The sequence below is a fragment of the Schistocerca gregaria genome, chromosome 1 (genome assembly GCF_023897955.1).
Source record: "Schistocerca gregaria isolate iqSchGreg1 chromosome 1, iqSchGreg1.2, whole genome shotgun sequence".
Lineage (NCBI taxonomy): Eukaryota > Metazoa > Arthropoda > Insecta > Orthoptera > Acrididae > Schistocerca > Schistocerca gregaria.
This window is the reverse complement of record NC_064920.1, coordinates 550,270,381-550,296,577: the sequence shown is the minus strand read 5'-3', so window position 1 is coordinate 550,296,577 and position 26,197 is coordinate 550,270,381.

Here is a 26,197-nt window from a genome sequence, read left to right as displayed (position 1 = left end):
ACTGCGTGAAGAGTTTGACAGAGCACTGAAAGACCTAAGTCGAAACAAGGCCGTGGGAGTAGACAACATTCCATTAGAACTACTGACAGCCTTGGTAAAGCCAGGCCTAACAAAACTCTACCACCTGGTGAGCAAGATGTATGAGACAGGCGAAATACCCTCAGACTTCAAGAAGAATATAATAATTCCAATCCCAAAGAAAGCAGGTGTTGACGGATGTGAAAGTTACCGAACTATCAGTTTAATAAGTCACGGCTGCAAAATACTAACACGAATTCTTTACAGACGAATGGAAAAACTAGTAAAAGCCGACCTCGGGGAAGATCAGTTTGGATTCCGTAGAAATGTTGGAACACGTGAGGCAATATTGACCCTACGACTTATCTTAGAAGCTAGTTAAGGAAAGGCAAACCTACGTTCCTAGCATTTGTAGACTTAGAGAAAGCTTTTGACAATGTTGACTGAAATACTCTCCTTCAAAGTCTGAAGGTGGCAGGTGTAGCGAAAAGCAATTTACAATTTGCACAGAAACCAGATGGCAGTTATAAAAGTTGAGGGACATGAAAGGGAAGCAGTGGTTGGGAAGGGAGTGAGACAGGGTTGTAGTCTATCCCCGATGTTGTTCAATCTGTATATTGAACAAGCAGTAAATGAAACAAAAGAAAAATTCGGATTAGGTATTAAAATCCATGGAGAAGAAATAAAAACTTTAAGGTTGGCTGATGACATTGTCATTCTGTCAGAGAGAGCCAAGGACTTGGAAGAGCAGTTGAACGGAATGGATAGTGTCTTTAAAGGAGGATATAAGATGAACAGCAACAAAACCGAAGCAAGGATAATGGAATGTAGTCGAATTAAGTCGTGTGATGCTGAGGGAATTAGATTAGGAAATGAGACACTTATAGTAGTAAAGGTGTTTTGATATTTGGGAAGCAAAATAACTGATGATGGTCAAAGTAGAGAGGATATAAAATGTAGAATGGCAATGGCAAGGAAAGCGTTTCTGAAGAAGAGAAATTTGTTAACACCGAGTATAGGTTTAAGTATCAGGAAGTCGTTTCCGAAAGTATATTTATGGAGTGTAGCCATGTATGGAAGTGAAACATGGACACTAAATAGTTTGGACAAGAAGAGAAAGAAGCTTTCGAAATGTGGTGCTACAAAAGAATGCTGAAGATTAAATGTGTAGATCACATAACTAATGAGGAAGTATTGAATAGGATTGGGGAGAAGAGAAGTTTGTGGCACAACTTGACTAGAAGAAGGGATCGGTTGGTAGGACATGTTCTGAGGCGTCAAGGGATCACCAATTTAGTATTGGAGGGCAGCGTGGAGGGTAAAAATCGTAGAGGGAGACCAAGAGATGAATACACTAAGCAGATTCAGAAGGAGATAGGTTGCAGTAGGTACTGGGAGATGAAGAAGCTTGCACAGGATACAGTAGTTTGGAGAGCTGCATCAAACCAGTCTCAGGACTGAAGACCACAACAACAACATCATGATGATTGTTTCTCCCTATGTAGGTCGGCGTGAAGAAAATATTTTCGCATTCCGAGGAGAACGTTGGTAACTGAAATTTCGTGAGAAAATCCAACCGCAACGAAAAACGACTTGGTTTTAATGATTCCCACCTAAAATCCTGTATCATGTCCATGACACTTCTCCCCTGTTCCTCAATAATATAAAACGTGCTGCCCTTCTTTGAACTCTTTCAGTGTACACCGTTAATCGTAAGTATCTGACACCGCGCATCAGTACCCCTTAAGACGACGGTCAAGCGTAGAGTTGGCATTCTCTTTAGTAGACCTGTTGCACGTTCTAAATGTTCTGCAATAAAACGCAGTCTTTGATTCGCCTTCTCCACAACATTTGCTGTGTGTTCTTTCCAAATAAAGTTGTTCGTAATTGTAATTTCTAAGTATTTGGTTGAATTTACGGCCTTGATTGATTTATTGTGTAATGGAATTGTAACGGATTTCTTTTAGCACCCATGTGGATGACCTCATACTTTTCTTACGTTCGCATCATACAGATATATAAATCGTTTTGCAATTGTTTTTTATCTTCTGCTGACTTTACTAGACGATAAACGACAGCATCAACTGCAGACAATCTAAGATGGCTACTGAGATTGTCCCCTTAATCGTTTATAAAGATAAGGAACAGCAGAGGGCCTATGACACTACCTTGAGGAACGCCAGAAATCACTTCTGTTTTACTGGATGACGTTCCGTTAGCTACCACGAAGCGTGCCCTCTCAAAGAGCAAATCACGGATCCAGTAGCATAACTGGGACGATATTACACAAGCACGCAATTTGGTTACAAGCCGCTTGTGAGGTACGGCGTCAAAAGCTTTCAGTAAATCTAGAAATATGAAATCAATTTGAAATTCCTTGCGGAAAGCACTCAACACTTCGTGTGAGAAAAGAGCTAGTTGCATGTCACAAGAACGATGTTTTCTAAAGCAGTGTTGACTATATGTCAATAAACTGTTCTCTACGAGGTAATTCACAATATTCGAACACAATATATGTTCCAAAATCCTGCTGCGTATCGACGTTAATGATATGGGCCTGTAATTTAATGGATTACTCCTACTACCTATCTTGAATATTGGTGTCACCTGCGCAACATTCCAGTCTTTGGGTTCGGATCTTTCGTCGAGCGAGTGGTTGTATATGACTGTTTGTATCAGCGTACTCTGAGAGGTTCTTAACTGGTATACAACCTGGACCGGAAGACTGCTTCTATTAAGTGATTTAAGTTACTTCACCACGCCGAAGATATGTACTTCTAAGATACTAGCGTCGGCAGCTGTTTTTGATTCTAATTATGGAATATTCACTTCGTCTTCCCTGTTGAAGGAATTTCGAAAGGCTTTGTTTAGTAACTCTGCCTTAGCAGCACTAACATCGACAGTATTTCCATTGTTATCTCTCAGAGAATGCACTGATTGTGTCTTGCCGCTGGCGTATTTTGCATACGACTAGAATCCCTTTGGATTTTCTGCCAGGTTTCGAGACAATTTTGTTCAAAAGCGTAGAACACACATTTTTTCGCTTGCTGCCGAAGAAATGTGTTACAAATGACTTTGTGACACTGCAGAGGATCATTCTAAAAGTAAATAACTTCTTACCTTGCGGAGTCGCACAATTATCTCCCCACCTCCACCACCCTGTCATAGAATTTCCTGACCCTTGGCGCCAGTATGACACAGCGAGCAGGAACGGTAGTTTACTGATCATTTATTCTGTCTTAATAATGTGTGACAAAATGAACGAGCTGGCCAGGTATTAGATTCGTACTGTAATTCGGCTTCTGAATGCAGAAAAACCCATCGAAACTTCAGACAGAAAACAGAAGTTTAGCGAAATGTGATGTATGAAGCTTCAGTTCGAAAGTAGTACTGTGGTATCACGTATCGATAAGTATCGATCTTGGCATCACAGGGTTAGTAATGGAAAAAGAAGCTGCTGTGTGAGGCTGACAGTGGTTGCCCGGCACCTGGCGGACCCAGTGGTGCGCGCTCACTGAGCCTAGCCTGCAGCGACTCCGTACAACGAGTGCTGTCTGCCACCGTGATGTAGGATGGGCGGAGGCAGGCACTCAGTCTACTTGCACTTGGAACTTCATTACAATGACACCATCATTCGTGCTCAGCACAGCGAGCCTTATCCCAGTTGCTATTGTATGGTGGTGGTGGTGGTTAGTGTTTAACGTCCCGTCGACAACGAGGTCATTAGAGACGGAGCGCAAGCACGGGTTAGGGAAGGATTGGGAAGGAAATCGGCCGTGCCCTTACAAAGGAACCATCCCGGCATTTGCCTGAAACGATTTAGGGAAATCACGGAAAACCTAAATCAGGATGGCTGGAGACGGGATTGAACCGTCGTCCTTCCGAATGCTCCACCTCGCTCGGTGCTATTGTATGAGCTGGACTTTGCCGGCCGTGTTGGCCGAGCGGTGCTAGGCGCTTCAGTCCGGAACCGCGCGACTGCTACGTTCGCAGGTTCGAATCCTGCCTCGGGCATGGATATGTGTGATGTCTTTAGGGTAGTTAGGTTTAAGTAGTTCTAAGTTCTAGGTGAGTGATGACCTCAGATGTTAAGTCCCATAGTGCTCAGAGCCATTTAAACCATTTTTGTAGCAGATCGGCCGCTCTGAGGAACAGCCACACGCTATTGATCACTCCTCTTTATATTCATAAAAAAGCGACCTCGCTCAGCCTCACATTTTTCTGTCACACTCAGCACAGGTGGTGCTCGTCCAGCCCCAGCTCACCATCATGAGGACAGAAGAGCAAGCACTCCCCCAATACGAGTGTAAACATTGGACGATTGAACAGTGGAAAAACGTTGTGTGGAGTGACGAATCACGGTACACAATGTGGCAGGGTACGGGTATGGCGGATGCCCGGTGAACGTCATACGCCAGCGTGTGTAGTGCCAACAGTAAAATTCGGAAGCGGTGGTGTTATGTTGTGGCCGTGTTTTTCAAGGAAGGGCTTGCACCCCTTGTTGTTTTGCGTGGCACAATAACAGCACAGGCCTACATTGATGTTTTAAGCACCTTCTTGCTTCCCACTGTTGAAGAGCAATTCGGGGATAGCGATTGCATCTTTCAGCACGATGGAGTACCTGTTCACAATGCTCTACCTGTGGCAGAGTGGCTACAGGACAATAACATCCCTGTAATGGACTGACCTGCACAGATTCCTGACCAGGATCTTATAGAATACCTTTGGGATGTTTTGGAACGCCAACTTCGCGCCCGGCCTCACCGACCGACATCGATACCTCTCCTCAGTGCAGCACTCGGTGAAGAATGGGCTGCCACTCCCCAAGAAACCTTCCAGCACCTGATTGAACGTGTGCCTGCGAGAGTGGAAGCTGTCATCAAGGCTAAGGGTGGACCAACACCATATTGAATTCCAGCATTACCGACGGAGAGCGCCACGAACTTGTAAGTCATTTTCAGCCAGGTGTCCGAATACTTTTGATCACATAGCGTATGAAAGTCAGATTTAACGTAATACATTATCTGACATTATCAACAATATCTGTACACATCAGTTGGTTCAACTAAGAAATTCGTTGATCAAGTAGAAGGAGTAGGCCACTAAAAATCCTATATGTTCGTCTTAAAGTGAACTGTATTAGTACTTAAACTTTTTATGACTGCTGGAAAGTCATTTAAAATGTGTATTGCTGCAAAACAGAAACCTTTCTGGACCACGGAAGTGGATTTAAATCTTTATGTAGAATACTCTTACTTCTAATTTTGATTCTATAAACTCAGCTGCTGGTTTGAAAAAGGGGTTTATTGTTTACAAAAAACTTCATTAAAGAATCAGTATTGGGAAGCGGTGGTTGGTACTCGCATCTGCTTTGTTAAGCGAACGTTTCTTTGGAAACAGTCCCATAATATACTCGTATGTAAAATCTTAAAGAAAGACGCATTAGATCAGATATTTAATCGAATGTGATACATAATAGTACTAACGATTGTCGGTAGCTGACTGCTGTAACTTACTCTTCATTTAGTCTCTTACTCGGATTTGTATGTCGTATGTAAACGAGACAAGGCTGGAAGTAAATTTGGGACAGTGCAGAAGTAGCCGGGCTGCCAGGGGAGTAAAGTAGTGCGCTACACGTGGAGTCGTTTAGCAGAAAGATGTGCTGGGAGAGGCGCTGGCTTGCAGGCCACTGGTCAGCCCTTTGTTATGTCGCACTGGGGTGCTCGGAGTGTCGTGGACACAGTGCAAGCCCCGCAGCCACGACTGTTTCACGGCCCAGGAGTGGAAAAAATCAAATGTTTACACAACAACAAGAACTACAGGAACTGGCTAACATAAGTTAACTAGAAGTTAGGAATAGAAGTTCGACTCTGCCGCCGAGCACCTACCTCACTGGTCACTGAGAGAGAGATGGAAAAAGAGTCAGATGTGTTTCTTCTGTATTAAATGTTAGAACGCTCGTTATTTGTTAACCAACTAGAGGACAGCGCAGGAAAGGGGACTAGCGTTTTCTAAGTACCATTTCGACCTGTCAGTGGTGAGAAGATCAGAAGCCAAGCCAATCTGAATACAGAAACAGACGCAACATGCGGCATTGTGAGGTTAATTTTTAGTAAACACTCGATCAGCACTTACGTGTTCTTCAGGAGTCTGGATCTTCAGGAGCCTCACCGTCAGACTTCTCCACTGAGAGCTGTGGATGGGCTGCTACCTCCAGAACTGATGTATGGAAGGTCTTAGACTTATTTCGGGTTCATTTTCCCTTGGCTGTTGACGAGGGTAATTGGTGCCACCAATGACCGATTCTGCAGCCATTTACCATGATGAGATCGAGCCACAACTGCGAGACGTGTACGGACATTAAAGTCGTTTTATAGCCTTTTGATTACTTCCAGTTTCACTTTAAAGGCTTGCTTTTCGATTCACTGAACAATCTGCTTTTATCTCCAACAACAGGTGAAAAGTCACGACAATTATTTCACTTCCGTGATTATTGTAATCTTTCCCCTGACCCTTTTGTCAGATGCTCCAAGGTTTTTTAATACTACCGTTGTTTGTCAAGTGCTTTTTAACAACTTTAATGGAATAAACCAAAGTAATTGAGATTCTTATTCAATTTATCTATCATTGGATTCCTAAGTCATTATTTTGTAGGATGATTAATTGACGTAGCTCAGATAGAGGGTCCATTTGCATAGATAACTTCCTCCATCTACCACATCAACTTGTATTTTGGTGATGTTCTGACGCTACCGATAGGTCTGCGAAACCTAAAATCAATAGGACATGTATTGCTGCATAAAAAAATTAAATTCGCAAATTTTAAAATATAGTTTTAAGTGCAGGTGTGTAACCTTTTGTGTATTCTTTTCAGTGAGGTTGGTTTATTTATTTATTCATACGTGTTCAGAGCATAACATATTAAAAATGATTTATCATACATAGCATATCATACATTTATATTACAAGTCTTACAGAGAATATATGCATATTTATGTTCCAAGTGCTGCCCAGAATTCCGCTGCACAGACTTCCTCATCAATGGCGATAATCAGATCGTCCATGGACACAGGTTTCCTGCAGTTGAGTAGGTGCTGATGATCTTGAGGTTCACCACACTCACATAGTTCGTCCCCTGAGATGTATCCCCATTTCTTCATGTTCTCCACACACCGAGATACTCCAGTTCCCAGTCTATTGAGTACCTTCCATGTCGGGTATGGGAGGTGATGACCTGTAGCAAGTTCTTCCTTGGGGTTGTTCCAATATTTCCCTGATGATGAGGTACGCCAGAGGTGTATCCTATGGTCTGCAGGTGCTGTCTGGATTGGCGATGTCTGGATTGGTTGCGTTGTCCGGAGAAGACTTTTTCTTGACTTGGGTCTTGGTGTTTGATGTTCCCATCGAAACAGGGGGTGTCTCTGATCCGTCTCCTGCTTCTGTCTTTCCAATTCAGCTGCTGTTCTCCTTCAAATGTCTGGAGGTGCTGCGCCCATGAGGTGGTAGATTTTGTCAGCAGGGGTTGCCCGCAAGCAGCCGGTTAGAATTCATCATGTTTCATTTAGAGCAATATTTACCTGTTCGGCATGCCTGGAGTTCTGCCATAGAGTTGCTGCATATCCAGCAGCGGAGAAGCACAAAGCAAGGGCAGACGTGGCGAGGACCTGTGGGTGTGCTCCCCAGTTGTTACCGGTCAGTTTCCTAATAATGATGGTATATGTCCGTCATTAATCAGCAAAATCGCCATCATAAAAAAAAGGTTCAAATGGCTCTGAGCACTATGGGACTCAACTTCTGAGGTCATTAGTCCCCTAGAACTTAGAACTAGTTAAACCTAACTAACCTAAGGACATCACACACATCCATGCCCGAGGAAGGATTCGAACCTGCGACCGTAGCGGTCTCGCGGTTCCAGACTGCAGTGCCTAGAACCGCACGGCCACTTCGGCCGGCTCACCATCATCGAACTTTAGGAGGGAATTTTATTTCTTTTGTGTTTGTGTGGGTTGTATGATAGAAGGGGAATGAATTTTTAGTGTGTGCCCAAAAACAAAGAGGATTTTTTGTGTTAGGTTGGTTAGATTTGTCTTGAATGTCAAGTGTCTTTGACATTTAATATTTCTGTTAGGGAATGCCAAGGATTACAAGAGCAAGCGTGCGAAGCTTAGAACGAATGAACGTGGTAGAGACGGAAATTGCAAATAATTCAGAAACACTAAAGAGAGGTTCAAATATGGAAGTACTGCAAGGTAAGATTCAGGAGATAGATAATAGCGAGCACTGTGAAGGAACATCTCAGCACAAATTCGACATGATTAACGAACAATACCAGGAAGAAAGTAGTGACGAAATATCGGAGACAGAAATTAGGGGAGTAGATGAGCGTAAAACTACACGCGCGGAGGAAAATTCAGAGGTTACAAGATGTGAAAGTGCAGCGCAGAGTAATGCCCATCGAGAGCAAGCACCACCACCCACTGCAACATTCGACCTGCAGAGCTTCCTGATTTAAAAATTTGAGAAGAATGATTAACAACTTAAGAAAATCGAAAATTTGCTTAAGCAAAGTCAAGATAAGAATGATGAACACTTTAAGAATAACGCAGAACTCTTCAAGAAGAGCAAAGGAAAGAATGATGAATCTTTCAAGAAAAATGAGGCAGAGTTCAAGAAACTAGAGGAACGACTTGAAAGGAGTGAGAATTTACTAAAGTACTGTGAGGAGACTTTTAAGAAAAGTGACCAAATATGGGATATACAATCTGGGAAAAATCAGCAACAATTCAAAAATTGAAATGGAAAAGTAGATGAAAAGATAGAAGCCATAAATCAGGAAGGAGAAGATCACATAAAGAAATGCGAAGAGCAGGGAAAAATTTTAAACAAGAAGTTAGACAACAGGATGCCGGAAGCATATGCAGAAGTAGATACATTAGCGCAAAACACCAAAGGAACAATAGGAAAATTGAGGAAAGACGTCAACTCCATTGCTAAAGATATTGAAGAAGTTATATCAGGAAGGCAAGAGTACACAAACTCACTAGAAGATACGATAGAGGAGGTGGTAGAGAAAGTGTAAGTACTAAACACCACTGCGGAGCAGTTATCGAATCTTAATGCACAGCGTCCGACAGGACGATACAAACAAATGTCAGTGAACATGCCGAAATAAGAGATTCAGTGCAACTCAAGAATGAGCAGGAAACCATAAACCACAGGCACAGAGAAACGTTAGACGCGCTCACGAAAGAGAAGAAGGGTAGCAGATTTTCGACAAGCAATATCGGAATTCAGAGAGAAGAAGAACGCAACAGAGAAGAATAAGAGAGTCACGATCTGACCAATAGACTGTGCCGCATTAGGGGAGGAGTCACATTCTGATCGGCCAGTACTTACCAGCGGGACTGCCGCCACAATGCCGAGGTGGAGCTTAGAAAGCAGTTTGTGTCAGTACAAAAGTTTTTTCGCTGGGCCTGGACGCTGCGTATCACAAACACCCGAAGCTATGCACCGAACAATTCCGTGAGACGTTATCGAAATGTAGGCTAATGTTTTGAAAATCAGATTCGTATGTCCTCACTTCAGAGAGAAGGCAGCGACGGAAATTCGAGATACTACGTACGGCCAATGCAAGACATTCCACCCACGAAGTTATGCATGTCTTTTTAGAAGAAAATTCACTGCACGAGGTGCTGGGCTGGTGAAGTGTGTATAATATCTGGATTCAAAGTCTCAATAGTTAAAAAAGTGATCAAGAAATGGAATTTATCATCTGACTACAAAATATGATAAACAAATTATCACAAAGAGATTAATTTTGTCTAATAAACATATAAATATGCGATTCACTGAACAATGCTTTAATAGAACAAGGGCACAAAATAAAGATGTTGAGAATAAGTAGTCTTTTAAAGGGGCACCCATTCTGAAATACTGAATACGGTAATTTATTACTAGTGAGTCAATCAACAGACATAGTGATAAACCCCGACTCTGCGACGGAATGCCGATCGGAAGTGAGAACTGTGGGAAAAATTGGCAACAAAATCGCAGTTACCGTAGCGCGAAAACGAGAAGAATTACAGACCCGTATTAGGCCTGACCTGCAAATACTTAATCACCAGGATCTCAGGCAGTATGTAGACAGCCATACAGCAGTCGGATGGTACAGCCCCTGACCTCTGTGCTGCTGGGCTCGGACTGATGATCGCTACCTGCAGATAAAAACCGGATGAGATAAATTCCGGAAATAATTTAAATTTCGGCCCAGATCACCGAGACATTCTTACTCCCAGGTCTGCGCAGGAGTATATCCAGGAGGAGACAGTATCAATACACCTACTCTCCCAAGATGTCCAGAGGAGACTCCCCATCTCGTGTTCAGAGCACCGACACCTAAAACTACTGCTCTGCGACCCCACCGCCCTCGAACGTTTCCAATCGTAGGAGGCCGTGGAAAAAAGCGCCTGTCATCTGTATTCAGCGCGCTCTGCAAAATCCCAGCTGGATAGCAACATAGCAACATTTCTTGTACCCTTCGTGGTCATTGCCGTCAGTTTTCAGTAGGACTCTCTGATGTCACGTCATGTCTTCTTGAATTGCCCAATCAACTTCTCGCATTTTGGTGGATGCGTGAAAGCAGCCGTGAAATGCCCGCCAAAAACGAGCAAAATATCGCCTGGACGCTAGGCGCTGGTGCGTCAGGCATCCCATGGCCGCAGTCCTCAAATTATGAGAACCACTGAAAACAATACTAACACCGGGCGTCGGACAAGGTGGCAAACAGCCAGAAAACGTTTAGCGCTGGCTCCAGAAAGTCGCGCTCGCCGTCGATTCGTGCCTGGTACACTGGCTCAGAGCTGTAGCAGGTCGGCCGGCCGCGGTGGCCGAGCGGTTCTAGACGCTTCAGTCCGGAACCACGCTGCTGCTACGGTCGCGGGTTCAAATCCTGCCTCGGGCATGGATGAGTGTGATGTCCTTAGGTTAGTTAGGTTTAAGTAGTTCTAAGTTCTAGGGGACTGATGACCTCAGATGTTAAGTCCCATAGTGCTCAGAGCCATTTAAACCATTTTTGTAGCAGATCGGCCGCTCTGAGGAACAGCCACACGCTATTGATCACTCCTCTTTATATTCATAAAAAAGCGACCTCGCTCAGCCTCACATTTTTCTGTCACACTCAGCACAGGTGGTGCTCGTCCAGCCCCAGCTCACCATCATGAGGACAGAAGAGCAAGCACTCCCCCAATACCAGTTGAAATATTACACATAAAATTCAGAGTCCTCATTACTGGTTTAGAGGAGCTGTGAGTAGCAAGAATGCTAAGATAAAAGAGCTGGTGCGAGTTGGTTTCAAGTGCCAGAATCATAGGTTTTACTCTGATTTTATGGTGATTCAGGGATTGACAATAGCGGCGATATTAGGGCTTGATTTCTTAAGAAGGTACGAGATGGTTCTGCACTTCAGACAAAATTTCGTCACGGGAAAAGTAGCAGATAAAAATGTCATTTTGCATTTCAATAATTATGTGGAAAAGGACGGAAGAGAAGTAGTCATGGTGTAATGTCTCTTGCACCGGTCTCTCCGCGATATTTTCAGAAATTTTATAAATTATATAACTCAGTACATATCTCGAAATATCTCTTCTTATCTTACCGATTCCTAAACTTTAATATACGATGATTATCAATGCAAAGTAGTTTCAAGCCCTGTTATTCCTTGGAGCGTCCATTCACTCCATGGAATAGCTTCTCTGCTATCTATGTTTTCTCTTATGAAAAAAGAATGAAAATGCTTGCCGATTAGCCGTGAAAGAAGGAGGATGTATATGTATGTATTGTTGAGCTAGTCGCCATCTTGATGAGATTCTGTATGAGAAGGAATTTAATACATAAACTAAACTAAAAGTAAGTGTGTTCGCGTATTATTTAACTGATTATTATTGACAGTGTCTGCTTACTACGCTGTGTTGCACGGGAACAGTGGGGAACGTCTGATTTACACTGGACGAACCTGCCGTTTTGTATGCTCAAGATATCCAGTTACTTCAAATAAATAGGCTAACACGGTCTTACCAACAGGTCTCCGGTCTTCCACATGTCGTCACCGAAAGTTAATAATTATTACAAATGTTTTCAGGAGATCGACTGACAATTTTCGTCTCACCGAGACTTCGAAATTGCTTCACTGCCTTATGGAATTTATGTTAAGCTCAATTTAATCAAGATAGAACAGTATTGAACTGTGTGAATGTGATAAGCCTGCCTTATGAATGAAGATTCCCTTAATATACGCATGTTTTTTACTATCCTGAGCAGTGAAGCTAAATCAGGCCGGTGTGAGAGAGGTTTTTTAATTTTTTCAATACCACAAAAATATTAAAATGGCATTGAGATTATTAGAAACACAGTAAGAAGAAATTTAGGCAATTTTTGAGGAGACAGAGGCGAAACTTCAACAGATCGAATCCAAATATGCAAGAAACAGAACTGGAGCATGGTTTGAAGTCGTATGTAAGAGTGTTTTCACACGCGCCATGGACCATCCACACCATATTGTATAAATTCGAGGTTAAGGAACATAGCAAATTTTTTGTGAAGCCCCACCAACTGCCACACATTAATAAGGAAAAGATACAGAACTAGTTGAAGGTGTTGAAGTAAGGGATCATATTACAGGCAATCAGCTCTTATAACAACCTGCTGTGGTGTGTCAAGAAGAAGGATGAAACCATGAGGCTTGTACTTCGAATCCTGCAGATAAATACCAAATGGAACCAAAGGCAGATAGACCAGAGACGTTAGAAGAGCTACTTTAGTGTTTCCACAAAGTGCATGTCTTGACATCAATTAATTTGTGGACTGGCTACTGGAAAATAGAACTACAATCACATTGTCGTCTGTACACAGCATTCTTGTGCTACAGATATTACTTCCAGTTTAAGAAATTACCGTTTGAGTTTTTTTTCAGCATCAACATTTATTAGAGGACTTGGATCCATAATCCCAGAGTTACTACAGGGTTAAGGGTATGCTGTATGGTGACAACATACTGATTGCAGGGAAAACGTGAGGAGAACACGACAAAATATTGTCAGTTACATGAAACCGTCGAAAAACATGGAGTTATCATCAATTTGGAAAAGTCAGAATTTGGATGTAAGGAAGTAGACCTTTAGGACATGTAATATCTGCAGACAGAATCGGGCAATATCCACAGAAATTAGAGACCATGGTAAAATATTCATTGCTCGGGAAAAAGCGAAAAGTGTGTGCATTTTAAAGACTCACAAATTCCTACAATCAATTCGTAAAGGACACTGTAACCACGCCTAGTCTTTGCTCCTTATCAGGAGAGAACGTCACCTGAAAGTGGACTGAAATACAGCAATATATGTTTGAAAGTTTGAAGGGAGCATTAATGAGATCGCCAGTATTGTTTCTTCCCAACTGAGCAAAGTGTTTGGTTTGAGCACTCATGTGTCAAGATGAGGTCTTAGGGTGAATCTGTTTCAGGAAATAGAACAAGGTAGAGAGATAGCAAAGAGAAATATCGCATTTGGAAGCCACAGCCTGCGAAAAGCAGAGAAGAGTTACACTATGACAGAGCTGGAAGCACTAACTACTGTTTGGGGACTAAGCAAATTTATGTCCTCCCTGACAGGGAATTCTTAATGCCAGACAAACTGACACATGGACGACCCTCGCTCTGGGCAACTTGTTCGGAAGATGTTAATGGTAAACAAATCTGCCAGAGTTGTAAAATGTTTTATTGACCGAAGTCTTGCACAAGAGAAGTCGCTATACACTAGTACAGTTTCGAGGTCTTAGCCCCTTCAGCAGGTGTATCTGAAATCTGAAGTAAAACAATAATTTCAACCTACTCTATGAAGCAATTAAGTAATTTTTAAACAATTACAGACTGATGTTTGGAAACTGAAAAGCAGAGAAAATGATTGAACAATAGCCTACGACGTCCTGTCCATGCCCAAACAACCGATAGGCAAACATCTACCGAAGTTGGACTGTTAAATAACATCCCCAATTGTGGCTGCAAAGAACTCCATCTTTCAGTCGCAGTCTGGGAATTTTTTTTTGTCCCTAAATTGCCACCGGAAATGTATGCAGTCTATAACAATAAAGCCACCATAGGAGAGTAGGAGGAAGCCATGCGCTAAGCTAATGTTAAACTAAATGACGACACTGTGTTGCAGAATGTCAAGTCAGCTTACAGCCTGATAAGCGAAGCACGCGAAAACGCCTACATTCCAGGCCGACACTTAACCGAACACTGACACAGCGCGCCTGTGTGACCCGAGAGGCTGCGGCAAGCGGACTGACCAGTAACACTGCGGGCCGTATTCGTGGCAAACACCGCGCAGGGGCGCATAACACGGCACGGAGGAGAACTAAGGTACAAGCACGTACAAATGCCGAGAAAATGCAGAAGCAATTTAGGTAATAACAGAAAGTAATTGAGGTCCATTACGAGAGATGTTCGACTTAACAACCAAATAAGAAAAAGTCGTGTGACTACCAGCAGAATAAGTCCAACTAAGCAACATACACATGGCATGGAAGGCGATTGAAAGTTGGAGTTGGTAGCCACAGTTTGGGATCTTATTTGAGAGGTTCACCTACGGTAGAGGTGTAATATCTCTTTATATTCTACTAATTATCCCTGAACAATTCTATGAGTGAATTACGATTCCTACTTGACCATCTACATACTCGCAGAATCGATGCGAAATCTAGTACAGTACTATTACTATTCCATGAGCGCATAACTACTCTTTGTAATATTATATCTGGTGTGTTGAGGGGACTTCTAGGATCTACTCCGCGCCGAATAGCCGCAATGAATAATTGTAGTTTTGCTATCGAGATTACTGGAAGAAAGAGATTGAAAATATATTGTATGCTACTCGAGAAAATATATACTGAGCATTTACATCAAAGGTGTGTAAGGAATTTCATTATATTTGTATTCTCTAATTGGAAATTTGCTCGGAGGTGTCGTTTCGTTGGTAATCAGAAGGGAGCTTCTGATGAATTGGAAACGAACCTGCAATTATTAGATCCAAGAGCTCTATTATTTCATCGGATAATTAAACTCTATCAAAGCAAACTTTCCGCTTGATCTGAGGTTTCCTGACTCACTACGCAACGCAATAAAACCAAGACATTTTATTTACACAGGATTGCAGATCGCTTCGAATCATCGAGACTGCGGACAAGGAGAGTCATCGTCCGATTCTGTTTAAACAAGTAAAGCTTAATTAGAGATTTCCTGAGCGACTGTGATGACTGTGACATGGCTGATTATGAATGAGATCATCAATAAAATGCTAATAACTGACTTTCCTCATCACCAGCAACCAGTATAAACACAATATTAATTAAAATTATAGAGGTTTGCCTATCGATCCTACTACTGCTAGGGGGGTATTGTTCAATCATTTTATCTGATTTTCAGTTTCTAAATATCAACATTTAATTGTTTAAAGATTTTTAATTGTTTGATGCAGTAAGTTGCAACTGTTATTTTATTTCAGATAAACCTGATGATGGGGCTAAGACAGCGAAACTGTGGTAGTGTATAGCCACTTTTGTTGTGCAAGACTTTGGTCAATAAAATATTTTACAACTGCGACGGATTTGTTTGCCACGAACACGTTACATAGCAGTTGTGGCTGTACCACAAATGAAAGTCTATGTTATTTGCAAGGGTTTCGTTTTTATGTGGCACACTTTCCCAGGAAGGAAAACGTTGTGGCAGACGCACTGTCATTGGAACGCATGGCACCGACAGTGGAGGAAAATAACGAGGTTAAAGATGCAAATTTTAATGCAGCTTACCTTAAGAATATTACGTTTTATGGGAACCATTCTTATCAACACTGAAAATTAACAGGATAAAGCCCAGTCTTACGAGCAGCAGAACAGAAATGCCGAGATTGATCTTCCGTAAGTATCAGATAGTTTTATTTTACAAGGATTGGCGTCTTGTACAACTGCGGAAACCAAACAGTGTACAACTAGCTAGTATGCATCCAGAAAGAGCCCATACACAGCAGTCGTGGACTGTGCGGCTGGTCCCGGCGAAGGTTCGAGTCCTCCCTCGGGCATGGGTATCTGTGTTTGTCCTTAGGATAATTTAGGTTAAGTAGTGTGTAAGCTTAGGAACTGATGACCTTAGCAGTTAAGTCCCATGAGATTTCACACCCATTTGAACATTTTTTAGAGCCCATACACAAATTATTTGTCATGCACACTTGAGATGCGCTTACTGTGTACCCTGTAAATATTATGCTAAGTCGGTACACTTCAAGAACCTGGGGAGACGAATAAGGAAGGTACTGAGCAAATACACACCCTGTCAGAAAGCTAAACCAACTACCGTATCACATCAGTTGAGAGACGTCGTGTAAGTTATTGAGAGGATGATGTACTGATTTTATGCATCTCCAGGAACTAATGATATGACAGACAGCTGAATGATCAACGATAACCATGTAAAAAATTGAAAAGAAGAGAAGATGAAAGAGTTCACGACTCATATTGAAGAATGGAGTGTTTATAAATTTTAGATCTGCTGCTAAACATGGAGACAGACACAGAATAATACCAAAATGTGGTTGAAAAAAATGTAAAAATGAAGAGAGGTGAGGTAAAGGGAACACCGTAATCTAAGGATGTGTGCAGTAAAATGAAATGACGTAAAATAAATTTCGTATGTGTTGTGAGTCAAATTATGCTTGTGATATTACGTTACAGACTGTCAATTTTCCAATTTGCAAAAATCCACAATGAGTATAGAGGAAAGTGAGATGATGGAGTACAGACCACGCATAATAAATGGATGGACTGAGACAACAGGAACGAGCAAAATTTGGCGTAAACTACAGTGTGACCACAGTAGTTCTGAAGTGGAGGATATTATATGGCAATGTGCGGATAAATGATGGAGGACGGCTAAGTATCAATGGACCTCCCTGGCATAAATTGTAACACATGATGGTGAAAGATAACTGCGTGGGCCACCAATCACTAACACACCCATAATCTTATACAATGTTTTAAAAATTTCTATAGAGAGAAGTATTTGTCAGAAAAATTTGTCAGGATAGAAACTGCCAGGAATTAGAGATTGAGAAGAATATAATTTTGTTAGGTGCAAAAGTTAACTGCTAAAAGGACAAGAGTTAATTAGTATGTGATATATAACTAAACTTTAATCGAATGGTCAGTCAATTTCATTAAAAATTACCTTGACTCAGTTTGAAGTAAAATTGGGATAGTAGTTCGAACAAACGTGATTGAATCTTCACATAAAGAAAAATTATAATAAAGATTTAAAAATACTAATTGAGAACGATGTTAATGGTAAATGTCTATGAGAAATCGTTGTAAGGTCAGGTTGTACAGTATTTATATTTACACTGATAATCCAGAACTTCATGATCACCGACCGGCTACCGATATAAACCCATCCAGGCGATAGCAGCATCGTTGACGAGGAAAGGCTGCCAGTCAGACATAGTATCAGTGGGCCTGCTATCCGTGTGTAGAATGGGGAATGTGCGCGATCTGTCTCAGCTTGACCAAGGGCAGATTGTGATGGCCCGGAGCTCGCCACGAGCATTTCGGAAACTGCACGGCTTGTGGGATGTACGAGGGGTGCTGTTGTGAGTGCCTGCCACATGTGGCGAAACCAAGGTGAAACCACGTCCAGACGTCTTGGTCTTGGACGGCTACCCCTCGTTACAAAAAAAATCCTTCAAATGGCTCTGAGCACTATGGGACTTAACTTCTGAGGTCATCAGTCCCCTAGAACTTACAACTACTTAAACCTAACTAACCTAAAGACATCACACACGTCCATGCCCGAGGCAGGATTCGAACCTGCGACCGTAGCGGTCGCGCGGTTCCGGACTGAAGCACCTAGAACCGCTCGGCCACTCCGGCGGGCCCTCGTTACAAATGTCGGACGTCGTGGGCTGAGCTGACTAGTAAAACAGGACAGGCGGTGAACTGTGGCGGAACTGACGTCAGACTTTCATGGTGGACAGAGTGGAAGTGTGTCTGAACACACAGTGCACCGAGCACTCCTAACGATAGGCCACCGCAGCGGACGGCCAATGCATGTGCCAATGTTAACACCACGACATCGGCATGGACTAAGAAGGACACGTGAATATCGGCGCTGGACGTTGGCGCAATGGTGCCGTGTTCATGGTCTGATGTATACAAATTCCATCTTCATCAGGTCGACGGGAGGGCGCGAATCTGTCTTCTTTCAGTGTAAACAGCTCCTTGACACCGGTATTGCAGACGGAGACGAACTGACGGCGGCTCCATTATGCTCTGGCGAACATTCATGTGGGTATCTAAGGGTCCAATGGAGCTCGTGAAAGGGACCATGACGGCCAGGGAGTATCGTTCACTAGCTGCAAAGCACATACACCCCTTCATAATAACCATGTTCTCCCAGGGCAGAGACAGTTTTTAACAAGGTAATGCACAACTTATTAAGTAGGCACAATGTGAAAATAGTGTTAGGAGATTTTAATGCCGAAGTAGGAAAGGAAGAAATCTACAAACCTACCATTGGCAATTTTAGCTTACATGAGGGAAGTTCAGATAATGGAGTTCGACTTATAAGCTTTGCAATGTCAAATGGTCTTACCATGAGCAGCACAAAATTTCAACATAAACGCATTCATTTAGGAACATGGATATGGATGGAAAGGTAGTCAATCAAATAGATCCTGTAGTTATCCAGAAACGATTCCAAAACAGTATTAAAGATGTCAGAACCTTTAGGGGAGCGGTTTGTGACACAGAGCACATGTTAATCATATCAAGAATGAAAGTGAAACTCAAAAGGAAAGTAAATAGAAATAGAGAAGAAATTACAAGATATAACATAGGAAACCTGGCGAAACTAGATATAAAAGAAAATCATACAAAAGTAATTAAAAGCAGTCTAACAAAACTGAGACTGACCAATGCAGAACCACAGGATGTCGAAAGCAAATGGAGACACCTGAAGGGCTGTATTCAAGAAGCAGCTTCCAAAATTATAGGTGAAAGAAAACGATCTAATAAAATTTGGTTTAACACAAAGTGACATGAAAAAGTGCTGGAAAGAAGAAATGCGAGGAATGCATGGATTAAAGAAAGGCACAACATGGCATTGAAGGAAAGATGCTATAAAGTCCTCCAAGAAACGCGAAGAACCCTAAGACAAGGGAAAAGGGAACACTATAACAATATGATCAGAGAAGCAGAGGATGATTTCCAACATCACAAGACAAGATAGATGTATCAAAAAATAAAAAATAAATCCTTTGGTAAATTCAATAAAAGGGGACAGTTCATAAAGGATCAGTATGAGAAAATATTGACCAACAAAAGTGACATACAAAAAAGATGGAAGACATACTTTTCACAACTTCCCAACTGCAATGACCCACACTCTTACCTTAATTTGGAAGAACCTGATACAATTGATACAGCTGATACAGTTACTACCCCATAAGTAAATGAAGTGCAGCAAGCGATAAAGAAATTAAAGAATAACAAGGCTTGTAGCGAGGACAAGATATACGCTGAGTTATTAAAGAATGGAGGCCCGCAACTGGAATTAGAAATACAGGCGTTAATAGAAACAATTTGGGAGACAGAAACCATTTCTGCAGATTGAAAAACTGCAATTGTGTGCCCATATTTAAAAAGAATGATCCACTAGTTTGTGATAACTACAGAGGAATTGCCTTACTGGATGTCACCTACAAAATCTTATCAAGCTGCCTATTAAACAGGCTGATACCAATTATAGAAGAACTGACTGGGGACTACCAATGCGGTTTCTGCAGAAACAGATCCACACTAGATCACTTATTCGCCCTAAGACGAGTAACTGAGAAGGCGTGGGAATTCAATGTAGATGTCCACAAATTACTCGTAGATTTTAAAAAAGGCCTATGATAGCATACAGTGACATACATTCCTAAATATAATGAAGGGATTTAAAATACCATCAAAAATAATCAGATTAGTTAAAATGTGTATCGATGAAACTTTATGTCGCATAAAGACACCGGTAGGAGAAACTGAAGATTTTAAGGTGTACACTGGACTGAAAGAAGGGGATGCTATTTCACCTATTTTATTTAACCTTGTGCTGGAGAAGATTGACAGAGAATTTTCTAAAACCAGTCCACAAGGGATCCAGCTATAGGATGTGAACATTACAAGACTTGCCTATGCAGATGATGTAGCACTAATAAGTAGTTCCAAAAGAGAATTAATCAGAAAGATGCAAAATTACTACAAAATTGCTGAGAAAACAGGATTACATGTTAATCAAGAAAAGACAGAATACCTGCCCATAAGTAAGAAAACCAGAAACGATACATCTCTGACTGTAAATGGATTCAATTTCAAGACTGTTGACCACTTCAAGTACATAGGAAGTCTTTTTAGTAGTAACAACAGAACAGATATAGAAATAGATGCCCGTTTATCAAAAGCAAACAAGACCCTTTTTAGTTTCATCAAAATTCTAAGAAAAAGATCACTTGGCAGTAAGTTCAAAATCCTCTTATATCAATCGACCATTAACCCTGTGATGTTATATGGGTGTGAAACATTAATATTTAGAAAGAAAGATTAAGAAAAACTGTTAATATTCGAAAGAAAAGTACTAAGGAAAATTTTTTGAACCTGTATACGACGAAAACAACATGGAATGGAGAATAAGAAGAAATGAAGAATTCAGAGAGCTGTACAAACACCGTAACATCGTCGAAGTGCTCAAGAGAAGAAAGTTGAATTGGGCAGGCCATATAGCAAGAATAACAGAGAATAGACTACCTATAATGGCATTCAGCAGAACAATAGATGGAACTAGAGGAAGAGGGAGACCCAGAATCAGATGGCGGGATAACATTCGGGAGGACACAGCAACTGGACAAACAGCGCATTGGACAGGCAGAAGGGGAAGAGGCTCACAGAGCAGGCGTATGGTCGGTAAGGCCCTTGCCACATGTAAAGTAAACTAAAGTAAAGTAATGCGCCATGTCACAAGGCAAGGAGTGTGATGGAGTCGTTCGAGGAACACAGTGGCGAGTTCCAAATGATGTACCGGCCTCCAACTCGCTAGATGTGAACCCGATAGCACACATCAGGGATGTGAATGAAACTGGCGTCAGAGCTCATCGCTCTCCTCCCATGAGTTTACAGGAATTAGGTGATGTGTGTACTGATGTGGTGCCAACACCCTCCAGCGACCTTCTAAGGTCTCGTTGCTTCCATGCCACGACGCATTGCCGCTGTTATCCGTGCCAATGGCGGACATGCCAGCTAATAGGTACGTGGTCATAATGTTGTGGCTAATCAATATATATAAACTGTACAACCAATGAATGTTTTTTAAACTTCCTTGGATGGCAAACAAATCATACAAGAGCCAGAGGTATAAGAGAAATGCAGATGAGAGATGGCACAAATTAATGGATGGCCATAGAGCCGTGGGCAGAGGCCAGTTGCCGGTAAGTAGCTCACCAGAAACGAGTCAGCAGGCAGTACAACTGTGGCGCTTGACAGAGTCATGGCTTGACAGTCGGTGGCGCTTCCAACTTAAGGGGGGGGGGGGGGGGGTCAGGTGTCAACAGGGCTACGGGAGGCAGGGGACACCAGCTGCCTGCACCGCACGAGCCGCTGTACAGCACCGGTTTGCTGCCCTCCCTGCTGGGGCCTTGCCGCCTCGCCACTGCCCAAACAATCGACCAACAGCAGCGTCATTTGCATACACACTGTTTTTGGCGTCATGGGAAACTTCGAGTGGCCTGTCGACTAACTGGTGAATGCTACCCAGACCCTACGACTGTGTATTTCATGATGAAGGAACAATACGTGTAAGTGTGCTCCCTGCCGCCGTTGGATAAGCAGCTGCAGCAGCAAGTCGTATAACCCTAGCTTAGTTATTTGTTAGATAGTTTAATTAATTTCTTTGCGTGTTTTTGGGTACTTGCATTGTTTAATTCATATATTTCGGGCGTATTATAGTATTTGACAGTTGTAGCATCGCGCTTTAGTGTTTACTTCGTAGATTCTTATTTAAATTGCGTGTGAGTTTCGTATAGGAGGTGCAATTTCGAGTTTTAGTTACTGTAATCGTAAATTCAGCAGATTGTAGCGCAGTCGTTAGGCATTTGTACAGGTTAGTTGATACATTCTTTGCGTGTTCCGCTTGCGTTATCTAGGCACGGACTCGTGTTTCGGTAACTGTTGTTAAACATCGATTAGAATGGACAGGGACTGCGATTGCTGTGTTCGGATGAGGGCTGACTTGGCATCCCTTCGCTCACAGCTGCAATCGGCGCTGACTTCGGTCGCGCAGCTTGAGGCTGTTGCCAATGGGCACCACTGTGGGGAGCCGGACTCGGGTATCACGGGGATGTCAACCTCGTCCCGTCTGTCCCCAGATCGGTCTGCCGCTGTGGTTGCCCCGGTTGCTGCCCGCAGTGGGGCTGAGCCCTCGCCTGTGGTTGATTGGGAGGTCGTTCCAAGGCGTGGCAGGCAGCGAAAGGCGTCCCCGGAGGCTGATCAGAAAGCCTCCCCGGTGTGTCTGACAAACCGGTTTCAGGCACTGTCTCTGGCTGAGCCAGATGCAGCCGCCTGCCCTGTTTCAGAGGATCATTCTCAGCCTTCAAGGTCCGGGCAATCGCAGAGGGTGGGCTTACTGGTAGTTGGGAGCTCCAATGTTAGGCGCGTAATGGGGCCCCTTAGGGATATGGCGGCTAAGGAGGGGAAGAAATCCAGTGTGCACTCCGTGTGCATTCCGGGAGGAGTCATTCCTGATGTGGAAAGGGTCCTTCCGGATGCCATGAAGAGCACAGGGTGCAGCCAGCTGCAGGTGGTGGCACATGTCGGCACTAATGACGTGTGTCGCTTTGGATCTGAGGAAATTCTCTCTGGATTCCAGCGACTATCTGATTTGGTGAAGGCTGCCGGTCTTGCTTACGAGATGAAGGCAGAGCTCACCATCTGCAGCATCGTTGACAGAACCGACTGCGGACCTTTGGTGCAGAGCCGGGTGGAGGGTCTGAATCAGAGGCTCAGACGGTTTTGCGACCGTATTGGCTGCAGATTCCTTGACTTGCGCCATAGGGTGGTGGGCTTTCGGGTTCCGCTGAATAGGTCAGGAGTTCACTACACTCAGCTGGCGGCTACACGGGTAGCGGGGGCTGTGTGGCGTGGACTGGGCGGTTTTTTAGGTTAGAAGGCCTCGGGAAAGTGCGGGATGGGCTGCAATGTCAAAGGGTGCTTGGCAATTACAGGACGTGCTTGGATCAAGGAACAGTCGGAATTTTAGTTGTAAATTGTTGTAGTTGCGCTGGAAAAGTCCCTGAGCTTCAAGCGCTAATAGAAAGCACAGAAGCTGATATCGTTATAGGTACAGAAAGCTGGCTAAAGCCTGAAATAAGTTCTGCAGAAATTTTTACTAAGTCTCAGACGGTGTTCAGGAAAGATAGATTAGGCAGAATTGGTGGAGGAGTGTTTGTGTCTGTCAGTAGTGGTTTATCTTGTAGTGAAGTCGAAGTAGATACTCTGTGCGAATTAGTGTGGGTGGAGGTTATACTTAACAGCCGAATTAAGTTAATAATTGGCTCCTTCTACCGACCCCCAGACTCCGATGATACAGTTGCGGAACAGTTCAGAGAAAGTTTGAGTCTCGTAACAAATAAATACCCCACTCATACGGTTATAGTTGGTGGGGACTTCAACCTACCCTCGGTATGTTGGCAAAAATACTTGTTCAAAACCGGGGGTAGGCAGAAAACGTCTTCCGAGATTGTCCTAAATGCATTTTCCGAAAATTATTTCGAGCAGTTAGTCCACGAACCCACGCGAATTGTAAATGGTTGCGAAAACACACTTGACCTCTTGGCCACAAACAATCCAGAGCTGATAGAGAGCATCATGACTGATACAGGGATTAGTGATCACAAGGTCACTGTAGCTAGGCTCAATACCATTTCTTCCAAATCCATCAGAAACAAACGCAAAATAATTTTATTTAAAAAAGCGGATAAAGTGCCACTAGAAGCCTTCCTAAAAGACAATTTCCATTCCTTCCGAACTGACTATGCGATGTAAACGAGATGTGGCTCAAATTCAAAGATATAGTAGCAACATCAATTGAGATATTCATACCTCATAAATTGGTAAGAGATGGAACGGATCCCCCGTGGTACACAAAAAAGGTCCGAACGCTGTTGCAGAGGCAACGGAAAAAGCATGTGAAGTTCAGAAGAACGCGAAATCCTGAAGATGGGCTAAAATTTACAGACGCGCGAAATTTGGCACGTACTTCGATGCGAGATGCCTTTAATAGGTTCCACAACGAAACATTGTCTCGAAATTTGGTAGAAAATCCGAAGAAATTCTGGTCGTATGTAAAGTACACAAGCGGCAAGACGCAGTCAATACCTTCGCTGCGCAGTGCCGATGGTACTGTTATCGACGACTGTGCCGCTAAAGCGGAGTTATTGAACGCAGTTTTCCGAAATTCCTTCACCAGGGAAGACGAATGGAATATTCCAGAATTTGAAACACGAACATCTGCTAGCATGAGTTTCTTAGAAGTAGATACCTTAGGGGTTGCGAAGCAACTCAAATCGCTTGATACGGGCAAGTCTTCAGGTCCAGATTGTATACCGATTAGGTTCCTTTCAGATTACGCTGATACTATAGCTCCCTACTTAGCACTCATATACAACCGCTCGCTCACCGATAGATCTGTACCTACAGATTGGATAATTGCGCAGGTCGCACCAGTGTTCAAGAAGGGTAGTAGGAGTAATCCATTTAACTACAGACCTATATCATTGACGTCGGTTTGCAGTAGGGTTTTGGAGCATATACTGTATTCAAACATTATGAATCACCTCGAAGGGAACGATCTATTGACACGTAATCAGCATGGCTTCAGAAAACATCGCTCTTGTGCAACGCAGCTAGCTCTTTATTCGCACGAAGTAATGGCCGCTATCGACATGGGATCTCAAGTTGATTCCGTATTTCTAGATTTCCGGAAAGCTTTTGACACCGTTCCTCACAAGCGACTTCTAATCAAGCTGCGGAGCTATGGGGTATCGTCTCAGTTATGCGACTGGATTCGTGATTTCCTGTCAGGAAGGTCGCAGTTCGTAGTAATAGACGGCAAATCATCGAGTAAAACTGAAGTGATATCAGGTGTTCCCCAGGGAAGCGTCCTGGGACCTCTACTGTTCCTGATCTATATAAATGACCTGGGTGACAATCTGAGCAGTTCTCTTAGACTGTTCGCAGATGATGCTGTAATTTACCGTCTAGTAAGGTCATCCGAAGACCAGTATCAGCTGCAAAGCGATTTAGAAAAGATTGCTATATGGTGTGTCAGGTGGCAGTTGACGCTAAATAACGAAAAGTGTGAGATGATCCACATGAGTTCCAAAAGAAATCCGTTGGAATTCGATTACTCGATAAATAGTACAATTCTCAAGGCTGTCAATTCAGCTAAGTACCTGGGTGTTAAAATTACGAACAACTTCAGTTGGAAGGACCACATAGATAATATTGTCGGGAAGGCGAGCCAAAGGTTGCGTTTCATTGGCAGGACACTTAGAAGATGCAACAAGTCCACTAAAGAGACAGCTTACACTACACTCGTTCGTCCTCTGTTAGAATATTGCTGCGCGGTGTGGGATCCTTACCAGGTGGGATTGACGGAGGACATCGAGAGGGTGCAAAGAAGGGCAGCTCGTTTTGTATTATCGCGTTATAGGGGAGAGAGTGTGGCAGATATGATACACGAGTTGGGATGGAAGTCATTACAGCATAGACGTTTTTCGTCGCGGCGAGACCTTTTTACGAAATTTCAGTCACCAACTTTCTCTTCCGAATGCGAAAATATTTTGTTGAGCCCAACCTACATAGGTAGGAATGATCATCAAAATAAAATAAGAGAAATCAGAGCTCGAACAGAAAGGTTTAGTTGTTCGTTTTTCCCACTCGCTGTTCGGGAGTGGAATAGTAGAGAGATAGTATGATTGTGGTTCGATGAACCCTCTGCCAAGCACTTAAATGTGAATTGCAGAGTAGTCATGTAGATGTAGATGATGTCACATTG